Genomic DNA, 10,361 nt, shown 5'->3' with positions numbered 1-10,361 from the left:
GAGTCAAAATTGTAAATTTATTCAACTTAGTGAGTTAACCTCAAATAATTAAGTGATGAATTTTCTTTGAAAATACTAACAACATTATCAATTGGACCAAATTTGATACAAAATATAAAATTAAGGGTTAAAATGAAGGTAATTAAAAATATAATAACCAAAATTACACAAGAGATAAAATGTAAGAACTACCGATATACTTTTGTTCAAAATGTATTTTCATTTGACTTATTTAAGTAATTAATAAATGTATAATAAACTTTTAACAAGTCAAACACCACTAATTTGATTACCACCGGGGGTGGTGGCTTTGTAGAAAAGGCAGTCCTTTCCTTAGGGGTGTACTAGGTTTGATTCCTAGGAGGCATGGAATGCTGACTTTGTCTAGCTAATCTTACGCTGCACTCTGATCGATATTTGGCCTCGGAATGCAAGTTTGTCTAACAAACTCTACTCGAAAACCTGGTGCTGCACTTCGATCGATACTTGGGTTAGTATTATATAATATACATATGTTGTATATGCTGTAAAGAAACCACACTCACACACCTATATGCTGTAAACGTTGTAAAGGGAACAACACTACACACACTTTAATTTTTATGCTTCATAGTCTTTCGGTGCTCTTCTCTATAAATGAGAATCATCATCCTTGTAACAAAAAAATACTGAATATAGCATTCATTCAGTCTCTCTCTTTTCTCTCTCTCTCTACCATTCTTACATGGTATCAGAGCACAGTTATACATTTCTCGCAATTTTCAGTTTTGGTGCTTAGTCCCGTACACAGTGGCACTACACCAAACAGCTCGGAATCTCCTCACGATTCCAACGGCACCGCGCCCATCCTCAGAAACGCCGTCACGCGCCCATACGCGCTGCCTTTGTGCTCGGCGCGTCTCAGCTTCCGCCACCACTCTCACACTCGCCTTCACGCACCCTCTGTTGCTGCTTACGTCTGCGTCTGGCGTCAGCCCTGCTTTTTACGTGCGCCGCTCCACTATTGTGCACCCGTGTGTGCCAAACCTGCTCTCGTGCGCCGTGCCTGCACCAGTCCGCTACCGTGCACCCGCGTGCGCCAAACCTGCTCCCGTGCGCCACTCGTACGCCAGTCCGCTACCGTGCGCCGCACGCCTTCATGCTATCGTGCTCCTCACTGCACTCTGCTAACATGCGCCGCTAACATCATTTTTAGCCTCTGCTGACATCATCTTTACACAGCACACCTTTCCTAGCTATTTTCGACCTTCCGGACTCACTGGTACACTCTGTTTTACCTAATTTTGCTCCCACAGGTCTGCTCCTATTTATTTCGCCCTACTAACCTATTATTATGGATCGTCATGATACCTTCCATCCCATTTCTGTTATTCTTAATGGTTCCAACTATGTTCTGTGGGCCCAAGCCATGTCTTCCTTCCTCAAAGAAAAGAAGCTTTGGCGCATTATCACCGGGGATGTGACCCAACCGGTGAAAGACACTAATGAAACCACTACTACTGCTACTGCTACTGCTACTGCTACTGCTACATATGAAGACCGACTTGAGGAATGGGACAGTAAGAACTACCAGATCATTACCTGGTTTCGAAATACCTCTGTTACCTCTATCAGTCTTCAGTTTGGTCGTTTTCAGCTTGACTTTGTAACTACTCCTGCAAAAGACATCTGGGATTTTTTGAAAGAATGATACCAGACTACTGGTCTTGCCCATCAATATCAACTTCAGAGCCAACTTCACCGCATGCGCCAAGAATGCAGTCAGTCCATTAATGACTTTCTTTCTCAAATGTATTCTATTTGGGACCAGCTTGCTCTTTCAGAACCGACTTGGCCTCACCGAGAAGATGCTGTTTTATTTACTATCTATCATAATCAGCAAAGGTTGGTGCACTTTCTCATGGCTCTCACTTCCTCTTTTGAGCACGTACGTGCCTCTCTTCTCCATCGCCATCCATTGCCCACTCTTGAACAAGTTATTTCTGAGCTGCTATCAGAGGAGACTCGTCTTGGTACTCTCCAAACTCATCATGTGGACCATGTTCTTGCCACTCCTCAGTACCGGCCATCATTTACCCAGCGGACCACTACCTGCCTCTATTGTCAGAATCGGGGCCTTCCTTCAACACATCTCTTGGTCAATTGCCCGTCAGATCATGCCGATACTGCAACAAACTTGGTTCTAGTCATCTGCAACAGGATTGTTTTCGCAATCCATCTCGATCATCCTCCAATAGCCACTCCTCTCGCTGTGGTTCTTCCCGGGGGAGCTCTTATCGTTCTGGGAATCAGTCTCATCACACTGCTACTGCTGCCACTGAGGGTTTCTCTGAGTCACCTCCTCCATCTACCTCTCTCTTTTCTTAAACGGATGTAGAGGTCATGTTCAAACACCTTCTCTCCCCTTCTGGTATACCTCCTCTTACTGCTTTGTTTGTGATCCCAGGTAACTCTTCTTGGTATTTTGACTCTGCCTGTTGTAATCATATGACCTCCAGTTCTACCATATTTTATTCCATCTCTCCATCTCCTCATATTCCCCAATTCATACTACTGATGGTTCTCTCATGTCTGTCCGTCCGCCATGTTGGTACTATTTCCACATCTTCTTTATCTTTACCTTAAGTTTATCATATCCCTGCTCTCACCTTAAACCTTATTTCTATTGGTCAATTATGTGAACTTGGTCTAACTGTCACATTTTCTGCTACTGATTGTTTGGTGCAGGACCCTCAGACGGGGCAGACTATTGGGATCGGCCGTAAGCACGGATGTCTCTATGAACTCATTCACCATCATGTTTCTGACTCTACTCAGATCGCTGCTCCTGCATCTGCTTCGTCATTTTCTCCTTTTCATCTTTGGCATTGTCACTTAGGGCATATTTTTGTTAATCGCTTAAAGTCTTTGGTTTCTAGTGGACAATTGGGTCATGTAATTCCAGATAATTTCGATTGTATACCCTGTCAACTTGCCAGGCAACCTGCTTTATCATTCAATAAAAGTACTTCTATTTCCCATGCACCTTTTGATCTTATACATTCGGATATTTGGGGCCCCTCCTCTACTACTACTATGGGGGGATCTCGTCATTTTGTTGTTTTTATTGATGATTTTTCCCGGTTTACTTGGCTCTTTCTCATGAAAACTCAGTCTAAACTTAAACACCTTTATTACCGATTTGCCCAAATGGTCCACACCCAATTTTCAAAAACCATCAAACTTTTTCGCTCTAACAATGCTATGGAATATCGGGATTTAGATTTTCTTTATTTTCTTCAGAGTCATGGCACACTGCCTCATCGTTCATGTGCTGGCAGGTCCCAGCAAAATGGTCGTGCTGAACGGAAACATAGGCATATTCTTGACACTACTCGTGCTCTCCTTCTCTCTTCTTCTTGCCCTAAAAACTTTTGGGGGGAAGCTGCCCTCACTGCTGTCTATACTATCAATTGTGCTCCTGCCCCTGTCATCCATAATCAAACTCCCTTTGAACGTCTGCATGGCACTCCCCTTCCATACACCAATCTTCAGGTTTTTGGCTCTACCTGCTTTATTCTGCTTCAATCCCATGAACACACCAAGCTTGAACCTCGTTCTTGTCTTTGTTACTTTCTTAGGTATGGAATTGAACATAAAGGCTTTCGCTGATGGGATCCTCTCTCTAAACGTCTTCGTATCTCCTGATATGTCATTTTCTGGGAGTACAAAATGTTTTCCTCCCTGTCCTCCTTTCACTTACCCGCACTTTCCACTAATGTACTGTTTACTAATCCTTCCATAGATCTCTTCTCTTATGATTTTGATACAGGTTCCTCATTCATCGAGATGCCCGTGTTCACTCCTGATCCCGTCCAGACTGCTCTCTCTGAAGGTTCACCTCTCATTGCACCACCTCATTCTCCACCGGTTCTTCCTTCCACCGATCGTCCTATGAGTCGACCACACCGGGTAACTCAACCTCCTATCCATCTTCATGATTATATTGTTGGGTCTGTTGCCTTTTCTACTTAAGAACCTACCTCCTATCGTGAGGCTTGTACTAATCCTCTTTGACAGCAAGCTATGACTGATGAACTCCAGGCTTTGGACAAAACTCATACTTGGGATCTTGTTGATCTTCCTCCTAGCAAGACTGCGATTGGCTACAAATGGGTTTACAAAATCAAGACTCATTCTGATGGCTCTATTGAACGCTACAAAGCTCATCTTGTTGCCAAGGGTTTCAACCAGGAATATGGTATTGATTATGAGGAGACCTTCTCCCTTGTTGCTCGGCTTACCTCTGTTCCCAGTTTACTTGCTGTTGCTGCTGCTCGTCACTGGGAGCTCTTTCAGATGGATGTCATAAATGCTTTTCTTAATGGTAATCTTCTTGAGGAGGTCTACATGCAACCTCCACCTGGGTCCACTTTTCCACCTCATAAGGTTTGCAGACTACAATGTTCCCTTTATGGCCTCAAGCAAGCGCCCCGAGCTTGGTTTGCTACGTTCAGTTCTACCATTCATGACTTCGGGTTCACCTCTAGCTCCTATGACTCTACTCTTTTTAAACGAACTACTCCTCATGGTACCACTCTTCTCCTTTTGTATGTGGATGATATGATTATCACTTAATGATGCAGCTGGTATTCTCCACCTCAAACGTTTTCTCCACCGTCAGTTTGAGATGATGGACCTTGGTACTCTTAACTACTTCTTAGGCATTGAAGTCTCTTATGATTCTATTGGTTCCTATTTGTCCCAGGCCAAATATGCATCCGATCTTCTGGCTCGTGCTGGTTTTACCGATTGCAAAACTACCTCTACTCCAGTTGATCCTCAGATTCGTCTCACTCCTCTCGATGGGGATCTCCTCTCTAATGCTACTCTTTCTCGCCAGCTTGTCGGAAGTCTTGTCTATCTCACAGTGACTCGTCCTGGCATTGCCTATGTTGTTCACATTGTCAGTCAGTACATGTCGGTTCCTCGCACTCCCCACTATACTGCTCTACTCCGCATCCTTCGCTACCTCAAAAGCACTCTATTCCATGGCCTTCACTACTCTGCTTCCTCCTCTCTTGAACTGCGTGCCTTTTCTGATACTGATTGGGCTGGGGGTCCTACGGATCAAAGCTCCACCACGAGATTCTGTTTCTTCTTAGGGGATTCTCTTCTTACTTGGCGTAGCAAAAAATAATCCCTCACTGCCCGCTCTAGTATTGAAGCTGAATATCGAGCTCTTGCTGATACTACTCAGGAACTTCTCTGGCTTCGCTAGCTCCTTGCTGATATGGTGTTTCTTCTTCTGGCCCTACCTCTCTCTATTGTGACAATCAGAGTGCCATTCAGATTGCTCACAATGATGTTTTTCATGATCGCACCAAGCATATTGAGATTGATTGTCATTTCATTCGCCAGCATGTTACCCGTGGTACTGTTCATCTTCTCTCTATTGCTTCTACCGATCAACCTGCTGATATCTTCACCAAGGCTCATCCTCCTGGGCACTTCAGTGATCTTGTTTCCAAACTCAACTTGGTGGATGCCTACCCTCTTTGAGTTTACGGAGGGAAGTTAGTATTATATAATATACATATGTTGTATATGCTGTAAAGAAACCACACTCACACACCTATATGCTGTAAATGCTGTAAAGGGATGTAAAGGGAACAACACTACACACACTTTAATTATTATGCTTCATAGTCTTTCGATGCTCTTCTCTATAAATGAGAATCATCATCCTTGTAACAAAAACATATTGAATATAACATTCATTCAGTCTCTCTCTTTTCTCTCTCTCTCTACCATTCTTACAGCCCTGCTAAATTTGTCTAGCTGACCCTATTTGGGGACCACGCGCAATACTCTGATCGATACTTGGCCTCTTCTGTGGCACGTGGCTAAGCTCTATTGGGTGCCTCGGTGATGGATACCTTCTTTTAAATTGAGTTAAATCTGACCATAAACCGATTATCCAGCCCGCGATGCTGTGATGTCCGACAAAGCATGTTTTTTTCATGTTCAAAAAAAAAAAAAAAGGTTTAGCCCTAGATCATATATGTAGGTAAAGGAATGGAGTGGGTAGCTTTAAACCCATGCCATGTTGTTTCTTCAAATTCAGTTCTGTATCACTCAGCCATATCACCACCACTTTGGATTGTCAGATTCATAGAGCCACCAATTGAGATATTGAATGCATTCCCTCCGAGACGACACCAATGAAATCATTTTTGTTGTGTCTTCTTTGTTCTAGCCCTAACAACCTCGCAATAGAAATAATCCAAGAATTTTCAATTGAAGTTGTCCATGACATTGTTGAATCGGCTTCAAATTCTGTAATCAAGGCGGTGATGTCTTCGAGTAAGTTTATAATCCTGTATTTTAGTTTTAAATTGATGGGTTTGCCCTCTTCTGTTGTCTAATTAAACAAAATGCGATTTTTTTATTATTTAACAAATTAATTTTTTTTTAAAAGTTGAATTTGTGGTTTTGGCTCATGGGTTTGATGGGTTGGTTTCCTTTTATATTTGTTGTTTTTTGGTCCATTTTACTCTTCCATTTGAGTCAATGAATCAATGTGCATTAGTGTTAGGCTGAATAGTCCTTAATTTTTTGTTTTGTGGAAAAATTTAGCACCAAATTGAACCTTTGATTTGTTAGTTGAGGAACGGAACTGACCACAATGTTACGGTTCGGCTTTGTTGTTTAGTTTCATATGCAAATGAATGGATGAAGATGTATGTATATCTATATTTGATTCTGTGATTTGTATCCATTTTTGATGAACAAAAACTTAGGGATTTGTGGCCAATCTGTAGACGGCCATTTTTGTAAAGCATATTGATATACTTATGTAGACTAAATCGATAATAGCAAGGTATTCCATGCTTTAAGATTATTCATTTTTACTTGAGATCATAGAAACATTACAAACATTATCAAATGCTTATGTCAAAATTTTAGTGGTTGCATTCATGTAATGTCATAATCTCACACCATAGGGACGATATAACAGGACCCATTTGGCCTAAACACAAATTAGTTGGTTATATTCTTAGTGACAAATTGACTCTTTTTTTTATTATAGCTTTTTCATGGATTTAATTCATTAACTCAGCCCTATAAATTTCATCCTGTACTACATATTTGTATGGAAGCACAATTTGATGAATGTATTGTTGTAGGTAATATTATATAAGCTCTCAATTGTATTTAACTTCTATGAGTTATCTATATAGTTTTGACAAACACAATATATTCATTATATACAACATTATATTGCTTTCTGTGGGTGTTAATTTTTGACCACACAATCAAACAGGAAAACTCAACTGGAGAGCACCGGCATAATAGATTAAGCCCGAACAACCTGTCACAGAAAGATAAGAATCCGGCGGTGGTTCGTCCACTCGGGGGCACTCCGACAATCAAGTCAGTAATTATCTCTCAAAGATAGTCAATTGTGCTTAACTCACAAGAAAGAACTTACTGCTTACAGTTTATCACACATACTTCTGACCCACGAGGGTGCCCTACTTTTATAACCAGTACTGACTTGATCCCTATAGAAGCCTAACTTCAATGGACTTTGGCTCAGTGCTCACCTTAGACTCTCAGCTAGATAGGGATAAACTCCCTAAGAGTTTTATCTTTATCCAAACTAAGATCATCCCCTATTCTAGGACTCCTGTCCCTTATCCGCTCATCTCAGATTCCGATATCTCCTCAGACAACCTTGGCCTAGTCGAGATCACCTTGACCAGACCACGTGGCACCTCAGCTTCCACTCCGGCATCACCTTGGCCACGTGATGTCACTCACAAAATACGTCCCCACAATTGCCCTCTTGGTTCTATTACCACGGCATCCTGAGGTGATAGAACCTACATCGTTTGTTCAACTACTATGTCGGCTAAAAATTCATTCCTTCCCATCGACCGAGATCATTACTCGTCGGCATCAAATACCAAGCACTTAACTGAGATCGTTCCTCTAGCCGAGGTTTTTGTTTCATTAAATCGAGAACTCTAAGAGTTTTATCTGCTCATGAGCTGTCACGCACGGTTTTTCTTAACCGTTTCTACCTCGCGTCCTTTCCTTATCAGTTCATACCTGACACGCGCTATCAGGTTGCATCGCTTCTACGCACGCCGCCTAACAAGCACGTCATCCAAGGTGTTTAATTATGTTTTGCTGCCTTTTCACGTTTTATCAAAAATACTTTCTCTCTCTCTATCTTTTCACTTCACATTCTCGCAATCTCTCTCAAAGTTTTCTTTGTCTATGAAATTTCCCTCAAACCTCCATTACCGTCCTTTCGAGCTTTCTGCATTCATTTGACTTCCGCTTCCGGCGAGCTTTTTACCACCGGGATCTAGACAATACCAATGTTGGACTCCGGTGAACTTTTTTCTAGCCTTTGACTTCCGCTTCCGGCGAGCTTTTTACCACCGGGATCTAGACAATACCAACATTGGACTCCGGCGAACTTCTTTCCAGCCTTTATTTGGTAGGTTCATGATTTCTTGTCTTGTAATCTCTATCCTTTATTTTTTGATTTGTTGCGTATCTATTACCTGTTTACATGCTGTTCGTTGCCATTGTAAATCAGTTTTTGTTCTTGAATCTTCATTGTACAATATATCCTTGTGTCTATTCACATTTTTCGGGATTCTCGCACACACATAGTGTTCATAAATTTGAAGCTTTAACAATTTTGCCACTGTTCTTGGCTTTTGCACATCCGCACACACCTACTCAAAGTTTCTTGAAAAATGTTGCTTTTCTTGATTTTGAATCATGTTCTTTTTTGTTTTTCCTTGACTTGCTTCCAGATTCTAGCCTTTGTTTTTAGGTTTTGGGAATTGATAGAAATCATATTCTCTAGGAAAATTGAAACAAATTCCCCATAGATCTTCAAAAACCCTCGCCTCAGTTCCAGCTTAGGTTTTAGCCGAGGTTCCCAATCCCTACTATTTTCTCCTCTCTAACATTTCTCCCAAAACACTCTAAGTCGAGATAATGAGTATGTTTAGGTGGAGGGTAAATTTCCCAGAAAAACTTGAGCACTTTAGGAGAGAGTTTTCTATCCCAGCCGATGTCTAACTTAGGTTAGCTGGGGAGGAGGACTCTATTATGCCGAATGGGGTTTCCATGCCCTTCCCAGTGGTTGCCTTTATCGAATGTGGACTTCGGTTTCCCCTTGATACTCTCTTTCGTGAAATCCTCCATTATTACAAACTTAACCCCATGCAACTTGCCGTAAACTCATATCAGGTCATTAATAGCATAATTGAACTAGCACATCGAGAAAAAGCTAGGATCACTTTAGTCGACATCCAATTCTGCTATACCATATGTGGCCTTAAGTTTGAAAAAGGCTACATGTACTACCTCAAGCCCAGGTCCACTGCCTACAAATTAATAGCCGACCTCCCAGACTCTAACAAGGGTGCTGGAGATGATTACTTCATCGTCTCAGGCAATTGGGAATTTGCACCTGACGACGACCTTCATTTCTATCTTCTACACCGATCGGTGTTTAAAGAGGGTGATGGTAAGAGCTGAGCTACCTTTTTAATCATATTTCAACTAGGATTTGTCAATATATATGTGTTTTTTGTAATGTTCTTCTTCTCACTTCTTTTTGCAGCTCTTCTCCAGCCAGCAAAGGATTTTCGGTAGACCTTCTTCCCCAGCTCCAATCTAAAAAGGCTTTTAGGTTTGGATATTAATAAGCGTAAAGCCCTTTTGCTGCTTAATTATATCCCGACCTACAAGTCCGCGTTACTCGACGTCCCACGTCAAAACAAGACTCCTCCATTAGCAATAACTCCCACAGTTGCTTTATCGCCAAGGCCAGATTAGGCTTCTTCATCAGACCTAGTAGAGAAACCATCCACTTCTACTCCAGCTCAACTAATCCCACCATCTCAGTGCCGACGCCGATGTTGCGCTCTACCAAATGTACCAGCAGGCCGAACTCGTAGCTGCAAATGACAAGATTCTGAGGCGTCGGCCTATGATCCAACCAATCCTCTCATCGCCCTTCCCGTTATTCACTTTGACACCAAAGTTACACTTGCTACTACTGTCGACGAAATAGGCTGCAAACCAGCTGTCATCGAGGACCTTCTAACCGATATCCCTAGGGTAGTGACTGTTCAGTCCTCCTCTTCTCCCTCTCAACCCAAGCCAAAGCCTAAGAGAGTCAAAAAAGCTAAGGCCAAGGCTATAGTGACTAAAATTGATTCTGAGGACACTACACTGATCTCAAAACTGGCGGACTCTGGAAAGAGTACTCCTGCTACCGACAAGAGGCCAGCCGAGGCCGAGGTGTCTAAACCACCACAATCCAAAAAGCCAAGGTCCGACGG

The sequence above is a fragment of the Camellia sinensis genome, chromosome 12, assembly GCF_055761805.1.
Source record: "Camellia sinensis isolate YWXY chromosome 12, ASM5576180v1, whole genome shotgun sequence".
Classification (NCBI taxonomy): domain Eukaryota; kingdom Viridiplantae; phylum Streptophyta; class Magnoliopsida; order Ericales; family Theaceae; genus Camellia; species Camellia sinensis.
The sequence above is the reverse complement of the archived record's forward strand: the minus strand, read 5'-3'. Positions refer to the sequence as shown.